The sequence below is a fragment of the Oryctolagus cuniculus genome, chromosome 1 (genome assembly GCF_964237555.1).
Source record: "Oryctolagus cuniculus chromosome 1, mOryCun1.1, whole genome shotgun sequence".
Taxonomy (NCBI): Eukaryota; Metazoa; Chordata; class Mammalia; order Lagomorpha; family Leporidae; genus Oryctolagus; species Oryctolagus cuniculus.
The window spans coordinates 168,516,216-168,533,093 of record NC_091432.1 but is presented as its reverse complement, the minus strand read 5'-3'; positions in this window follow the sequence as shown (position 1 = coordinate 168,533,093).

Below are 16,878 nucleotides of genomic sequence, written 5' to 3'. Positions count from 1 at the left end.
ATGAGAAGAAAATTCGGTCTGGAGCCAGTTTGCAGTCACCTGCACCTTGACTTCGCTGTGTACACAGTCCTGATCTTCAGCTCTGGGACTCAGATGTTGCAAATCCTTACCTTCAAAAGATACCCCCTTAATTCCTGAATGGATACCTTGTATGTTGGAGAGCTTTGTGTTGGACCTGAAAAACCCATGTTTTCCAGCTAGAACAGTGAGTTAAACAGTACACTCGGTTCCCCAGAGTCCTTTGCCCACTTCCCCAGGGAGGTCTTGGTGCTGAGGGCTGCCCAGGGGTGTGAGTGCCTTGTGCTGGGCGTGTGCAGCTGAGAACACACGGCCTCTGGTGGGAGAGAGGCAGTCACACCCGCTGTGGGCTGTATCTCTGCTGCTCATCCACGTGGACTTTCCTAAATAAAGGGCCTCCTGTTGCATGTCAAACAGGAAAATCCACTCTTTCCTGCCCCAGAGTGTAAGTGAAATGTGAGCCAGCCCAGAATAGAAAACCAGGGTTTCCATCCGCAGGAACAAAGCCCTCATCCCCTCAGAGAGGAATCGTCATTCTGCCAAGACTGATGTGGAACGAGAGGGAGAGCCGTGCCTGTCTGTCCGTGGGACAATGACTGCAGCTGCAGGAGCCTGGCAGGCAGAGGCAATGATCCCACGCTTGCCGAGCCCTGGGGACGGGCAAGTTGCCATTACGCAGAGGGTGGTGCTTCGCAGGGCTACCGGGCAGGACCTCCCTGACCAAATCACGGGTTACATTTGCAAAGGGGTTGGCAGCGTTAGAAAGCCTCCCCATATCAACGTCACATAATTTCCAAGGGGAACCCTGTGAAATGGCTAAGGTAGGATTTATTATCTCTGATTTTACAGATCAGGGAATTGAGGCTCGGCGTCGACCTCCGTACGGTTACACAGCAAGTTAGTGGCTGAGTTGGGATGTGAGCCCAGATCTGTTGGCCACTGGGGAGCCTTGTTCTGCTTCCGGCTTCCTCGCTGGAAGACTGTCCCCTCTGTGCCCTTGACAGTGGCCCGCACGCACACTGTTCCGACTCTCCCTCCCCGTTCCTGGTCTTATCCCTAAGCTTCCCGAGATCCCAGAGACAGCTTCAGGCTTCGCAAAGAGTGGTTAGCCAGCGTTAAAGTGGCAGCACAGGCATCAGTGGGGAGTGTTAGAATCCGGCCAGGTTCCTCCCACCTCACTCCTCCACACCCAGACCTGGGGCAGCTCGTGCTCCAAGTTCAAGAAATGCTCATCGGCCCCGTGTGTCCAGCCAGGCCCACCTGCTCCTCCAAAGTGGCCACTTGTCTTCCCTGTGCGGAAGCTTGCTCAGGGAAGTGCTCAGGGAGCCCTCCATGAGGCCTCACGATCCCAGAAGAGGAAGTGGCTGACCCCAGTGTTTGCTCTCAGAGTGGGCCTACAACCACTCTTCAGCATAATCGGAGAACCAATTTGAGTTTTTCCCCTCCATTCAGAGAACCTGTGGCAGAAATAACAGATGTTTGGGGACAGGCAAAACAACCTGTAGCAGAAATAGCAGATGCCGGGAGACAGGCATTTGGTGCAGTGGTTAAGATGCCCACATCACCCTCAGAGTCCTTGAGTTTAACTCCCCATTCCGCTTCTGCCTCCCATCCCGCTTCCTGCTCATGTGTACCCTGGGAGGCAGAAGGTGATGACCCAAGTGACTGGGTGCCTGCTACTCATGTAGGATACCTGTACTGAGATCCAGGCTTCAGTCTCCTGGCTGCAGCTCAGGCATTTGGGGAACGAACCAGAGTGGGAGAGCTGTCTTTTTTTTTTTAAGAGTTTACTTTTGCTTCTGCTGGTGCACTCCCCAAATGGTCTCAAGCCAGGAGCTTTTTCTGGGTCTCCCACACAGGTTCAGGGGCCCAAGCCCTTGGGCCATCCTCCACTGCTGTCTCAGCCCATTGCAGAGAGCTGGATTGGAAGAGCAGCTGGGACATGTGCCCATATGGGATGCTGGTGCTGTGGGCGGAGGCTTGGCCCACTATGCCACAGCACAGTCCTCTCTGTCATCTCTTAAAATATTCAAGGATTGTCTTGTTTAAAAAGATGCTGACAGCAAAGGGAAGGGGAATAGGTAAGGAGAGAGATGATTCACCCATAGGCGAAAGAGCCCAGATCAGGAATTGATCGATCGAGGAATGTGTTTGAGAGAAGATAAATAACTAGAACAAGTTAGTCATTCTTTCCGTGTTCCTCATTCCTCCAAACTTTAAGAAATTCCCTTTTGAAGAACATGAATAGTTGTCAAATGCTCTCCCAGGTTAGGAACATTAAAGTTAAAAAGTAAGCAATGCTTTAAAAAAATGTTTTAAGCTACAACAAATGAAAGAACACTGAAGTCTGCCTAATGAAAACAAGAACAAAACACTGTGGGGCAGGTCGTGGGCTCAGAGTGTGGGTTGAAGTTTCAAAGGCTCTGCGCTGTTAACAGGGAGGGGTTGGCAAGGCTAGGGCGTGGGGGTGCATTTCCCTGTCCTGTGTTGTCAGGAAACACAGCTAAACTGGTAGGGGACTGGCCCACAGCCTGCACTGGAGTGGGGGTGGGGGAGCCACACATGCTTGGGCAGCGTCCTCCATGGTAGACCAGCTTGGCAGAGTGTGGCATGTGCGGATTTTTATCTCTGAAGCGGATGGTGGGTGTCCCTGGAAGAGCTGGGGTTGACATTAGCTGGAGACTTGACTGTTGATTGGGAATAGGTCTATGGTTTCCCAGAAGACAAAGTTAGAAAATCCAACCCCATCTTAAACAGTAGATGAGGAGGGGGCGGGTCCTGTGCCCAGGTCTCCCTGGAGGAGGTCCTTGCTGCATGACCCCGTGGCTCCTTGGAGGTCCTGGCAAGGTCAGCGGTAGAGATTTCTCTTCAGCTGCCAAGGTTGGATTTAATCTCCACTGCAGGGCAGCCAGCGGCCGTTCAGATCTGAGCCTGGGCAGGAAGGAAGCCTCGGGATTTAGGATGTCGGTGCTCTCCAGGACAGTGTGCCCCATTTTCAGGAAAAGCGTTTTTCCTTACCGTCTGAACTGGTGTGTAGGTTTGGTTGCCCTTTGCCTCCCTGAAATGCCATCCCAGTGTACAATGATGACCCCTGAAAATAAGAATCCACGCTTCCTGTATGGGTTGTGGACTGCAGGAATGCCTGCAGTTTTGTGAGGTTGTGGATTTTGTGTGGTCGTGGTTTTACTCTGGACCCAAGCACATGCTGCTGGTCCCTCCCTCCCTGCAGGACAGCTAAGAACAGTAAATACAGCTGCACATCTCCAGGCTTGGCTCAAAGTCTGGGAGGGCTGGGAAGGGCCAGTACTCTGCATTTTGGTTGCACAGCTCCAGTCTGTTCCATACTGGACGTGTTATAGGAGGGGGGTGAGAGGGAAGAATGCATTTCACAGCACTGTGCCGGAAGTCGTCTGCTCCAGGTCAGCGAAAGTGGCAGAGAGGGTCCTCCTGCTCATTCTGTGTCCCTGCAAAATAAGCAGAGCGGGGGCTAGAAATGGTGGGTGTGGGGGAGGCATTTCACAGGACTAACCTTTTACCTGGCAGGGAGAGAGGAAAGAGGTGTGGCTCGCTGTACTCTGGATCAGGATCAGTCCGGCACTGTCAACTTTCCCCAAGTCTGGAGATAAGAATCAAACGTGTAACCTGATTCTCCCTTGGAGAAATCCTTGACAACTCTGTCCTTGAGGACTCAGGGGTGGGAACTCCGAGGCTTCAGACAGGAAGCTTGTGGGTGGGATCCAGTTTGTAGACCTGTTTGGTTTGGCTCAGGCAGTGACCTTCTCTCTTTACATTTGTGTCCGATATTAAGAGCAGAAGGTTTCATGTAAATATCTGAATTCCTGCCTTTCCTTGAGGAAGCAGTCTGACCATGCTTTTCTACAGACCCAGGTTCCGCAGCACTGCAGTTAAAGAGCGGGGCTCGGGCTGCCATTCACCCCAGACCTCACCCTCCTAACAACCTTGACCTGACCCATTGTATTCTTTCATCTTATCTGCCCATATCAGGAAATGGTTTGTAGACACCCTGTTCTGTCCCCTAAGTAAATCACAGCTACCTTGCTGACAGAAGAGCACTTTTGGATACCAACAACAAATAGACAACAGCTTATTTGTCACCCAGACTTTGGGTTCTGAATTTCTTGATTTGGCCCTCCAGCCTTGTGGGAGTCCCTTAAGGTTTAACCTTAACCCCAGCTAGGTTATTAGAACCAAGGAGGATGCTGGGAGGAAAGTGTTTAACTTCAGGCAACAAAGCAAGCTTTCTTAAAGAATCAGCCCCTTTGCCTAAATTAAACTTGTTGATTTTCTCTTTAAAAAAACTAACAGCAGATTGGGGCCAGTGCTGTGGCTCATTTGGTTAATCCTCCGCCTGTGGTGCCGGCATCCCATATGGGCGCAGGTTCTAGTCCCGGTTGCTCCTCTTCCAGTCTAGCTCTCTGCTGTGGCCTGGGAAGGCAGTGGAGGATGGCCCAAGTGCTTGGGCCCTGCATCTGCATGGGAGACCAGGAGGAAGTGCCTGGCTCCTGGCTTCGGATCAGCACAGTGCCTGCCGTAACGGCCATTTGGGGAGTGAACCAACAGAAGGATGACTTTTCTCTCTCTCTCTCTCACTGCCTATAACTCTACCTGCCCCCCCACCCAAAAAAAAAAAAAAAAAAAACCACAACACCAAATTAGTACTTTGAATTATTATGGGATGTTGAAGACGATCTTGGTTCTTGTCTCACATGGAAGAAGTTCCAGGGACAGTGAGCAAAGCAAGATTTTAATGAGAAACCTCCTGCCTCAGCGGTCAGGAGGGGGACTCCCAGGAAGGAATTGTCTGGGGAAACCCAGTACTCGGTCTTTGATACCTCAGGGGGCTGGGATAACAGCCAATCAGATGCAAGAACAAAATCCATCAGAGGGCTGGATGTGTAATCTTGCCTAGTCTCAAAATAAAAAAACACCTAAAAGTTGTTACAGGCAGCCTCTGGGAAGACACAGGACTTTGCCCACTCTAGAAGGGAATCTGCCCCTTTTCCTCTTTCTGGCGGGGACCTGACCTGCCTCTGATGATAGCCTTTCAATGCCTCCCAGAATTGTAAGAGGCTACTGAAATTTGAGGCATTTGTTAACATTACCATGGTTTTTAGCAATAGCAGGGTAGAAAATTGCTTTACTGCAACGGATCCTGGGTAGTAAGTGATTCTACTTACTGCAGTTGAACTGAATAATATATAGTGAATACTTTTTTCATTGAGATGCAATTCACATGATAAAAATGGACCAGGGGCTGGTGTTGTGGCATAGCCAGTTAAGCTGCTGCCCAGGATGCCGGCCTTCCATATGAGCACCAGTTCAAGCCCTGGCTGCTCTGCTTCCAATCTAGTTTCCTACTAATGCACCTGGGAAGACAGTGAAAGAAGGCCCAAGTACTTTGTCCCCTGTCTCCGTGGGAGTTTTGGGCTCCTGCCTCGGGCCTGGCCTGGCCCTGGACCTGGCCCTGGCGGGAGTGAACTGGCACATAGAAGACCTCTCCTTCTCCATCACTCTGCCTTTTAATTTTTTTTTAAATTAGCCATTTAAAAAGTGAACAGGTTAGTGGCATTGAGTACACTTCAGTGCTGTGCAAGCCACTACTTACGTCTAGTATCAGAACATTTCCATCATCCCAAAATGAAACCCCGTACCTGTTAAGCAGTTAATTCCATTCTCCCTCCCAGTCCCTGCCTCCCCACTACACCATCAGCCCATGGTAACCCCCAAGCTGTCTGCGGTCTATGGATTAACCACTTCCGGATATTTCATACCAACAGAACCAGATAATATGGAGGCTTTTGTATCTGACTACTTTCACTGAGCATGGTATTCTCACTTCTCATCCCTGTTGTGGGCTGTATCAGTACGTCATTCCTGTTTAGGACTGAATACATGTTTTATTGCAGAAAATATAGGGGTGGGCGTTTGGCACACGGCCTTAAGACACCTGTTGCGATGTCCACATCCCACATCTGCATGTCTGCATCCAAGTCCAGGGCAGAGCCTGGGATTCTGCTTCCTCCTAATGCGCACACTGGGAGGCAGAAGGTGATGACTCTAGTACTTGGGTCCTTCCATACAAGTGGAGACCCACACCAGATCTGGATTCCTAGCTTTGACTGGGCCCAGCCCCAGCTGTGGGGGGAATTTGGGGAGTGAACCAGAGGATGGTAGACCTCTCTCTCTACCTTTCCAAATAAAAAAATGATAAAAGAACTTGCTCTTTGTACTTCTGGCTTTATGTCCTTTGATTGCTGCTATGCCAAGAGAAACTAAGACGTCAGAGGTAAAAACATTTTTTACAAGCTCTCCCCGGAAGAAGCTAGTAAGAGATACATCTCTGTGAGTGGGCAGAGCAGAGCAGCGACAAACACTTAAACATTGTCCCTCAGGTGTGTGTTGCAAGCTGCCTTTCAACAACTTGAAATCAAGTTGCTATAATACAGTCCAGTGTTCTCTGTTTGCACCCAACCAGCCAACTGCAGAAGAGTGATGGGATTTGGAAGACAATTTCCGTCCTATCTCCTAATGCCATGCGGAGGGAGGTGCCAGCCGCAGAAGAGCAGCACGTGTTGAGCTCTTCCAAGTATCCTGGCTTGGGCCATCCTGATAGCCATACGAACCCCATCCCTCAGATGTGGAAGCTGAGTAATTCACAGAGGTCACAGGGCAGGTTAGCAATGGAGCAGTGCACCCCGAGGCGGCTTGAGTGTGGAGCCCCAGCTCTGACAGATGGCGTCATTCGGCCTCTTCCATCCTGTTTACCTATGTGGTACGGTGCTACGCAGCTCTTCTGGTCGTTGAGGCCTGGAGGGGGAGTGGGGAAGGCAGGCAGGAGAGATGGCAATGCCTATTCCTTCTTGGACATGTGGACCAGACGTGGAAGGCACTTGGCAGTTGACTGTGTTCATTGTATTAGCTTCTTGTCACAGTAATAAAATACGGGAGGCGACTAGATTGACAAAGCGAAGAGGTTTATCTTGGCTCTCGGTCCTGGAGGTTCATAGTACAAGATTGGATGGGCCCTGCTGGTTCAGCTTCCAGAGAGTTACCAGTAAAGTAGCACAGAGCATGTGTGTCTGAGTCTATGTGGTCTCTTAGAAGTTAGCAAGATCCAATTCTGGGGCTCTGCCTTGATGGCTCAGCCAGAACTCTTCTAGTCCTATAGGCCCCGCCTCCAAACAACTTGGATTAAGTCCCACCCTCTTAGTACCATTAATTTATAACTTTGGGGTTTAAAGTACCACATGAGCTCAAAAGCCGAATCGTATTCAAATTCCAGCATTGGTGTGTGCAGGAGTCACAGGTCACAGAACCATATCCAAGAATCGGGTGTGGTAGATGGGTTGGACACAGGGAGATTTTTTTTTTAAACGGGTCCCCAGGTGATTGTGTTATGTGGTTCCCTCTGAGAGATTTGTCATTTTCATACAAAAATCCATTGTTGTCTCTTTTCTCCTTTGGGCATCTTGGAAAAACAGCAGCTGCAGAGGCTATTTTTGGGCCAGCAAGGACCCAAAGAAGGTCATGGCAGCTTGCAGGACAAGTGAAACTGACTCAGGATAGAGCTTGTGAGAAAGGTTCGTGGGCTGCAGGAGCAGGCTGCTCCTCGAGTGGGTCTCGGGGAGAGATGGGGTCTCTGAGCGTATATACCTCTTCGTGGGGGCTCTGGCAACGTGCACACTCATTAATGTTTCAGTGGACTAAAACACCCGAGCTTCCGCATGGAGCAAATCCACACTAGTCAGCTCCTCGCGGCCCCACACTGCTGAGTCATCCCTCTGTCTTAACTCACCTGCCCCCTCAGCTCAGTGGAGAAATGCAAACAAAGCTCTGGGTGCCTGACCTCAAATATCCCTAGAGACACTCAGGTGCCTGTGTTCTTCTTCTCCAATGCAAGAAATGTGCTGTGAAGGGAGGGCAAGAAAATTCAAGATGCAAGGCCATTTAGAAGTACATGCATCGATTCTTTGCCCACCCCACAGGCTGACTTTAAAGATAGATCGCTGACAGTCCTCCCCCTAGTTTTGTTTTGGTTCAGCAGTTAATGAATTCCTAAGTCTTTTTGCTTAAAGATTTGTTTTATGTAAAAGGCAGAGTTACAGAGAGAGAGAAATGTTCGAACCACTGGTTCACTGCTCTAATGGCTGCAATGACCAGGGCTGTGGCTGGCCAGGTTGAGGTCAGGTGGTGCAAGGGGCCACGTACTTGGGCCTTGTGCTGCTGCTTTCCCAGGCACACTATCAGGGAGCTGGATCAGAAGTGGAGTGGCCGGGACAACATGAATGAGATGCTGGCATCACAGGAGGTGGCTAAACCTGCTGTGCCACAGCTTTGCCCTAAACTTTTTGGTCTATAAATGTGCTTGAGGAACATGGGCCAGAAAAATTTAATTTTTGAAAAAAGTTCTGCTTTTATTGCAAAAGCAGAGACGCACAGAAATCATCAACCTGCTAGTTCGTTCTGCAGGTGTTTATGATAGGAGGTGAGAATTCAGTACAGGATTCCCATATGGATTCCAGGAACCCAATAACCTGAGCCATTGCCCAGTGGAGAAATGCAAGCACAGCCCTGGGTGCATGACCTCAAATAAATCCCTCCCAGGGTCTGCATTAGCAGGAAGCTGGAGTCAGGAGCTGGACCCTGGCTCTGAACCCTGACACTCTGATGTGGGATGTGAGTGTCTTAATGGTGTCTTAACTGCCAGGCCAGATGCTCGCCCTAGCTCTGTGGCTCAGAAAGGGCACATTGAAGTCAGGATAGGAAAGGTGGAAAATAGAGGAATGAGTGAACAGGAAGAAACATCACCAAGAGATAACTGCTGTTCCTGTTTTAGAGTATTTCCTTTCATGTATTTGTGCACACAATATATTCTATGATTCACCTTGGTATCTTTATTTCTTTATCTCAAAGTTTATAATGTGAACATTTCTCCCACAATATTACACATATCTTGGTAGTGTTGTATTTAGTACTACATGATGTTTCCAAACTCAATCTACTATAATTTTTAAAAAAAAAAAGGCTTATTTATTTGAAAGGCAGAGCAACAGAGAGAAAGGGAAACAGATCTTCTATCCACTGGTTCACTCCCCAGATGGCAGCAACAGCCAGGGCAGAGGCAGGTTGAAGCCAGGAGCCCCAAATCTCTATCCTGGTCTCCCACATGGGTGGCAGGGACCCAGGTACTTAGGCCATCTTCTGCTGCTTTCCCAGACTCGGTAGCAGAAAACTGGATTGGATTCAGAGCAGCCAGGGTTCGAACCAACACTGATATGGGATTCCGTCACACGTGGCTACTTCACCTGCTGCACCACAGCGCTGGCCCCTGTACTCGATTTAACCTTTCCTTTATTATGTGCCAAAGTAGTTTCTACAAACATGGTTTTTATGGATGAGCATTGTTTTGCATTTTTTATTAATCACATCTCTGATAGATTGCTACATATGAAATTACATGAAAAGTTGTGAAATCGAGTCTCCTAATACATCCTGCATCATTGCTTTCCACATAGTCGTTCCAATATGTATCCTACCAACCTTTATGAAGGGTCTACCAAGTTTTAAACTTCAACCTTTCCAGAAGTGTATAATGTAAAATAAAAATGACTTTCAATACGATGAGTTAACTATGGCTCACATTTTCACCTGTATTCCTTTTATATTAAGGATGAATGGTTTGTATATTTTTCTGTTGAGGCATTGGTATTTTTCTTTAAAATACTTTTAATTTTTTTATATTTGACATAAAAAAGATCTTTCATCTGCTGGTTCAATCCCCAAATGCCCACAGCAGCTGGCGGGGTTGGATTAGGCCCAGTCTAGGAGACTGGAAGTGAATCTGGGTTTCCCAGGAGAGTGGTCGGGACCCAAGTACTTGAGCCATCGCTGCTGCCACTCGGAATGAACATGAGCAGGAAGTTGGAGCAGAAGTAGAACAGCCAGGACTTGAACCAAGTACTCTGATTCAGGAAGTGGGTGTCCTGAGCAGCTGTGCTAAACACCCATCCTGATTTTTATACCTCAACACAAGCACACACCCATACAAACATAGAGAGAATGCGTTATTCTCTTGTTTTTTAAATTTGTTGAAAATCATGTACCAAGTTTCTCTTTGACTTTTTAGTGTGTGTGTGTGTGTGTGTGTGTGAGTGACAGGCTTCTTTTCTTTTACTGGAGAGGGAGAGGGAGAGAGAATATCCATCTGCTAGTTCACCCCTCACAGGTCTGCAGCTGTAATTCCCAGGCTGAAGCTGGGAGCTAGGACTCGATCCAGGTCTTCCACGTGGTAACTGAGCCATCACTTGCTGCCTTCTAGGGTGCACAGGAGCAGGAACCTGAGACTGGGAGCAATGCCAGTACTCAAAAACCTTTGAACCTGAGTGCTCTGTCATAGAACATGGTGTCTTAACCTCTAGGCCAAATGATTGTCCCATTAGTTTTGAAATATAGAAGTTGTCAGTTTTGTGTGGTGAATATGTGATTTCCACTTCTCTTTAAAAAGTTGTTTTTTAACTTGGAAGGCATGGATGGAGACAGAGTGGGTGAGAGCGCGCACACGAGAGAGAGAAAGAGAGAGAGGAACTTAACCTGGTCTCCCACGTAGGAAGTAGGAACCAGATCAGTGAAGGCATCACCAGTATCTTCCAAAGTCTACATGGCAGGAAGCTGGAGTGATTTATGTATTTGGAAGGCAGAGTTACAGAGAAGCAGAGGCAGAGAGAGAAGTGTTCCCTCTGCTGGTTCACTCCCAAAATGGTCGCAATGACTGGAGCTGGGCCAATCCAAAGCCAGGAGCTTCTTCTGGGTCTTCTACACGGGTGCAGAGGCCCAAACACTTGGGCCATCTTCCACTGCATTCCCAGGCCACAGCAGAGAGCTGGATCAGAAGAGGAGCAGCCTGGATAGAAGCTGGCACCCATATGGGATGCTGGCACTGCAGGCAGCAGCTTTATCCACTATACCATAGCACTAGCCCTGTCCTTGTCTATTTTGAGTCTTAATTATTAAAATTATTCAATTATAGTCACATTTTTTGGGTACTCATTAAACAGTTTGTATTTGATTATGAATTTCTCTCGACTTTTTTTATGTGTAATATGGTGTTAGGGTCCAAAGAAACAATTTTCTCAATTTCATTTCTTTCCAGAAGAATTCACTGGGGCTGGCACTGTGGCATAGCAAGTAAAGCTGCTGCCTGTAGCACTGGCATCCCATACAGTTGCTGGTTCAAGCTCTTGCTGCTCCACTTCCTATCCAGCTCCCTGTTAATGTGCCTGGGAAAGAGCAGAAGATGGCTCAAGTCCTTGGTCCCTGCACCCACATGGGAGACTTGGATAAAGCTCCTGGCTCTTGGCTTTGGTCTGGCCCAGCCCTGGCTGTTGAGGCTCTTTGGGGAGTGAACCAGCAGATGGAAGATCTCTCTCTCTCTCTCTCTGTCCCTCACTCCCTCCCTTCTCCACCCCCCCCCCCCGCCTCTGTCTCTCCTTCCCTGTAACTCTGACTTTCAAATAGTTTATTTTTAAAAAAAATTACTTGAAAGGCTGAGTTGGAAGGGCAGAGATCTTCCATCTGCTGGTTCACTATGCAAATGGCCACAATGACTAGGTCTGGGTCAGGCTGAAGTCAGGAGCTTCTTCTGGGTCTCCCACATGGGTGCAGGGGCCCAAGGACTTGGGCTATTTTCCACTGTGTTCCTAGGTGCATTAGCAGGGAGCTGGATGGGAAGTGGAGCAGCCAGGACTCGTAAGTGGTGCCCATATGGATGCTGGCATTGAAGGTGGCAGCTTTACCCACCACACTGCAATGCTGGTGCCTCCAAATGACTTTACAGCTAGATACAGGTTCTTCCTAAATGTTGTTCCTAACAGGCCAAGGAAAAAGGTAATCCCACAGGGTCAATTCAGCTGGCAGTGCAGCTAGACTGTTTTCTTTTTCTTTCTCTGTCTTTCAAATAAATACAATCTTAGAAGTAGAGACAGAGAGGTCTTCGATCCGCTGGCTCACTGCCCAAATGACTGCAACAGCTGATCTCAGCTAATCCAAAGCCAGGAGCTTCTTCTGGGCCTCCCACATGGATACAGGGGTCCAAGGACCTGTGCTGTCCTCTGCTGCTGTCCCAGGCACACTAGCAGTGAGCTGAATCCATAGTGGAGCAGCCGGGGTTCAAGGCAGTACCTGTATGGGATGCCGGCACTGCAGGCCGGGGCTTTAACCCACTGCACCACAGTGTTGGCCCTGGCCTGTTGTCTAACTCTGTGCCCACCTGGCTGCAGTGACCTGGAGCTCAGCAGTGTCCAATGTGGAGTGTGCAGGGCGGCTGAGAGCGCTTTGCTGTTGCCCTCTCCCTAAACTCCAAGACTGCTCAGCTCCAGTAGAAAAGCTCTAAAGCAAAGGCGGGTTCACAGCTCTGACCTCAGTGCTGTTCGGAAGGCCCTTTGTTGCCAGCATGGCCGGCTCCGAGGCCGCCTGGCTTGTCGGAGGTACTCCCTGCTGTGGGTGTTGTCACCAGCTTCCACATGTTCTGTAGTTAGGGAGACCAATTGTCAACACCTTGAGGCCCTAGCTTCAGCCTTAAGGAACAGAGACTGAAAGGAGAAAAAAAAAACAAAAACAAAAACAAAAAACTAATGATGTCCCCTGAACCTGTACATGAGCTCCATCCTGATCCTTTAAATGCAGATTTGAACATAAAACACAGCTGCAGACAACAGCACCTGCCACAATATTTGCCCAGGGTCTCTTACATTTGGAATCCTTAATCTTGGTTTTTTAGTCCTTGGACTTGCACTTCCTGTTATCTTGTGCCATCTCTTTCTGTCGCTGACTACTGGTTTGGACTTTGCTCTCACCTCAGTTGATTTTAATGATGTTACTATAATAGTAGGTAAAAGGCATTCTGCCACTCTCCATCCCAGAGGCTGTCTTCCACAAGGAGGAGGCACGTAAGCTATGGTTTTCCTCTAAGGCACATCAGCTATGGAACGATCTGTATGGAAGACAGAAACTGGCATTCCGACTCCGTCCTAACAACTCACATGCCCTTCCATGCACCTTGGACAGGTTACTAGGAAATACTGGAGAGATGGCAAGACAGAAGGGACTTGGGACATCTGTGTGCCTTCTGGTCCATCTAGCTCTCACTTTGTCATGAGGGGGCACTTAATAAAAGCAGAATTGTCTGCCCTGCCAGATGAATTGACTCAACTCCGGTGACCAATAGGTTTCCAGATGGGTCAATCAAAGGCTTTCCCATCATGCATTTGGGTCAGCAATTTGATATGTGGGAAGTACAGTACATGTTTCAGTTCACTGTGGTTGACTTCCCACACAAGTAAAACCACAGATCAAAGTGGTTTCAGACACTTAATAGGCTAGACATTCTAGAAGTCTTTTATTAGTCTATGTAATCTAGGTGTGGTTCCTCCCAGGATTGAGACTCTGAGCCATCATGAACAGTATTGCTTCAAGCATGACCTTGCAGTACTCAGAAACCACGCTGAAGTCCTTGCTGCAGCCATCGGCCTTCCCATGGCTGGCCCTGGCCTACTGCTCTGCTCTCATCTCTCCTGCTGCCCCCTAAATCGGTCCGCTTTTTTATTTTTTAAGGTTTATTTATTTGAAAGTGTTACACACAGAGAGGAGAGACAGAGACAGAGAGGTCTTCCATCCGATGGTTCACTCCCCAATTGGCCGCAACGGCTGGAACTGCACCAATCCAGAGCCAGGAGCCAGGAGCTTCTTCCTGGTCTCCTAAGTGGGTGCAGGGGCGCAAGGACGGGGGCCATCTTCTACTGCCCTCCTGGGCCATAGCAGAGAGCTGGATCAGAAGAGGAGCAACCGGGACTAGAACCAGCGCCCATAAGGGATGTCAGCGTATTAACCTGCTGTGCCACAGTGCCGGCCCCAACTCAGTCTGCTTTAACCACATGCCTTACCCGGGGTGCTTCTAGATATCCCAGCTCATTTCCCTTTGCCTGTTGCATCCTCTCCCCAGGCTTATAATAATGTAGTGATCCTCACTTTGTTCAGGTCTTTGCAAATATTATCTCCTTAGCAGTTCCCTGATGACCCTAGTAAAAGAGCAGCCTCTGTCATTCTCAGTTCCCTGCTCTATCTGTCCTCATAGCACTTAACGCATCGGATGCTTCATTCACACACAGTTGCTGATGGTCTACAAGTTGTGAAAGCGAAAATGTTAGTTTGCTCTTCTTAATGTTTCTCCACCTTGATCTGTATTTGACACAGCAGATATTCAACAACTTGTAGCTTTAAAATATTTGTAGTTAACACTCAGCTAGGCCGGCGCCGTGGCTCACTAGGCTAATCCTCCACCTAGCGGCGCCGGCACCCCGGGTTCTAGTCCCGGTTGGGGCGCCGGATTCTTTCCCGGTTGCTCCTCTTCCAGGCCAGCTCTCTGCTGTGGCCAGGGAGTACAGTGGAGGATGGCCCAAGTGCTTGGGCCCTGCACCTGCATGGGAGACCAGGAGGAAGCACCTGGCTCCTGGCTTTGGATTGGCACAGTGCGCCGGCTGCAACGCGCTGGCCGCAACGCCCTGGCCATAGCGGCCACTTTGGGGGGTGAACCAACAGAAAAAGGAAGACCTTTCTCTCTGTCTCTCTCACTATCCACTCTGCCTGTCAAAACAAACAAACAAACAAACAAACAAACAAAAAAACAGCTACAGAAACACCACCTTCTAAGAACTCGTTGTAACTTGATTCCCACCTGTAATTATCATGTTTGGAAGATGGTTTTTAGTGTAATCTACATAGGATTGTAGAAGAAGAAAAATCCTGGAAAAGTTTTTAATGAGAATCACAAGTGAGGATCTTTTACACATACTAGCTGATGAATCCACATGTAGCTCTTTAAGGCAGGCGTTATCGCCATCATAACAAATAAGACCACTGAGGCACTGTCAGACTGTAACTTAAATAATGCCATGTTCTAAAGGTGTCTGCTCCAGGAACTCAGACCTACCTGACCCCAACAACCAGGATTTCTCCTATTCTGATCCATTGCCTCCCATGGGATATTATCAGCAGTGCTTAACATCCATCATCCATTCAGAACAAGAGAGCTCAAGTTATTTACTCCCGGGTGCACTCCAGAGAGCTGCTATTGGTCCCTCGGCTTTCTGATACCCACCCACCTCACCCAGCAAGCGATGGCAAAAAGTAAAGCATGAGATGAGATGTGTGCACCCTTCTCCTAGGGCCTGTGAGTAAAAACCTTGACATATTTTTATCTTTTAAGATTTCATTTCTTTATTTGAAAGGCAGAGCTGGGAACCTGAAGCCGGGAGTTAGAGGCTTCTTCTGGGTCTCCCACATGGATGCAGGGGCCCAAGGACTTGGGCCATCTTCTGCTTTCTCAGGCATGTTAACAGGAAGCGCAATTGTAATTGGAGCAGCCAGGAATCGAACCGGTGCCCAGATGAGATGCCAGTGTCACAGACAGCAACTTTACCAGCTATACCACAATACCAGTCCTTCCACATCATACAGTGTTGATTGACAGTCCTCATCCTTCTTTTTATTTTTTATTTGACAGAGAGGGAGAGAGGGAGGGAGGCAGGGAGGGGGGGAGGGAGGGAGAGAGAAAGGTCTTCCTTCTGTTGGTTCACCCCCCAAATGGCCGCTACGGCCGGAGCTACGCCAATCCGAAGCCAGGAGCCAGGTGTTTCTTCCTGGTCTCCCAGTGGGTGCAGGGCCCAAGCACTTGGGCCATCCTCCACTGCCTTCCCGGGCCACAGCAGAGAGCTTGGACTGGAAAAGGAGCAACCGGGACTAGAACCTGGCGCCCATATGGGATGCAGGTGGAGGGTTAACCAAGTGAGCCATGGCACCGGCCCTGTGAATTCTCATCTTTCAAAGATGGTGGGGGGTCTGGGGTTTACAGGAAAGAATATTAAGACAGCTGGTTTTGTTGTTGTTGTTGTTTTGTTTTTGTAAATATAGCAACGTACACACTTTTTAAAAAAATTTATTTATTTGAAAGGCTGAACTAGAGAGACAGAGGCAGGGAGAGAGGGAGAGAGAATTCTTCCATTTGCTGATTCACTACCCAAATGGCTGCAAGGGCCAGAGCTGGGCTGATCCGAAGCCAGGAGCTTCTTCCGAGTTTCCCACGTGGGTGCAGGGGCCCAAGGACTTGGGCCATCTTCTACTGCTTTCCCAGGCCATAGCAGGGAGCTGGATCAGAAGCGGAGTAGCCAGGACTTGAACTGGCACCAATATGGGATGCTGGCACTGCAGGCATGGCTTTACCTGCTACACCACAGCGCTGATCCCAAGATAACTGTTCTTATGAGAGAAAATACATTTTCATTCTAGGTACAAAGCTGAGCACTATGGATGCAAGAATGAATAAATAAGGCATTGTCTTTGATCTCAAGGAGTTAGACTACAAAGGGCCTTATAGAACTAAAAATCATGCTACTACTATAAAATTGCAATTATCCACTAAAGAAGTACTAACTATATACTATGCATTGTGTTATATGCTTAGGGTAGCAAATAAAAATCTTGATCAAAACCAGACATGGGGGCCGGCGCTGTGATGTAGCGGGTTAAAGCCCTGGCCTGCAGTGCCGGCATCCCATATGGATGCCGGTTCTAGTCCCAGCTGTTCCTCTTCTGATCCAGCTCTCTGCTATGGCCTGGGAAAGCAGTAGAAGATGGTCCGAGTCCTTGGGCCCCTGTACCCGCATGGGAGACCCGGAGAAAGGGAGAAAGCTCCTGGTTTCATATCAGCTCATCTCAGCTCAGCTCCAGCCATTGTGGCCATCTGGGGAGTGAACCAGCAGATGGAAGACCTCTCTCTCTCTCTCTGCC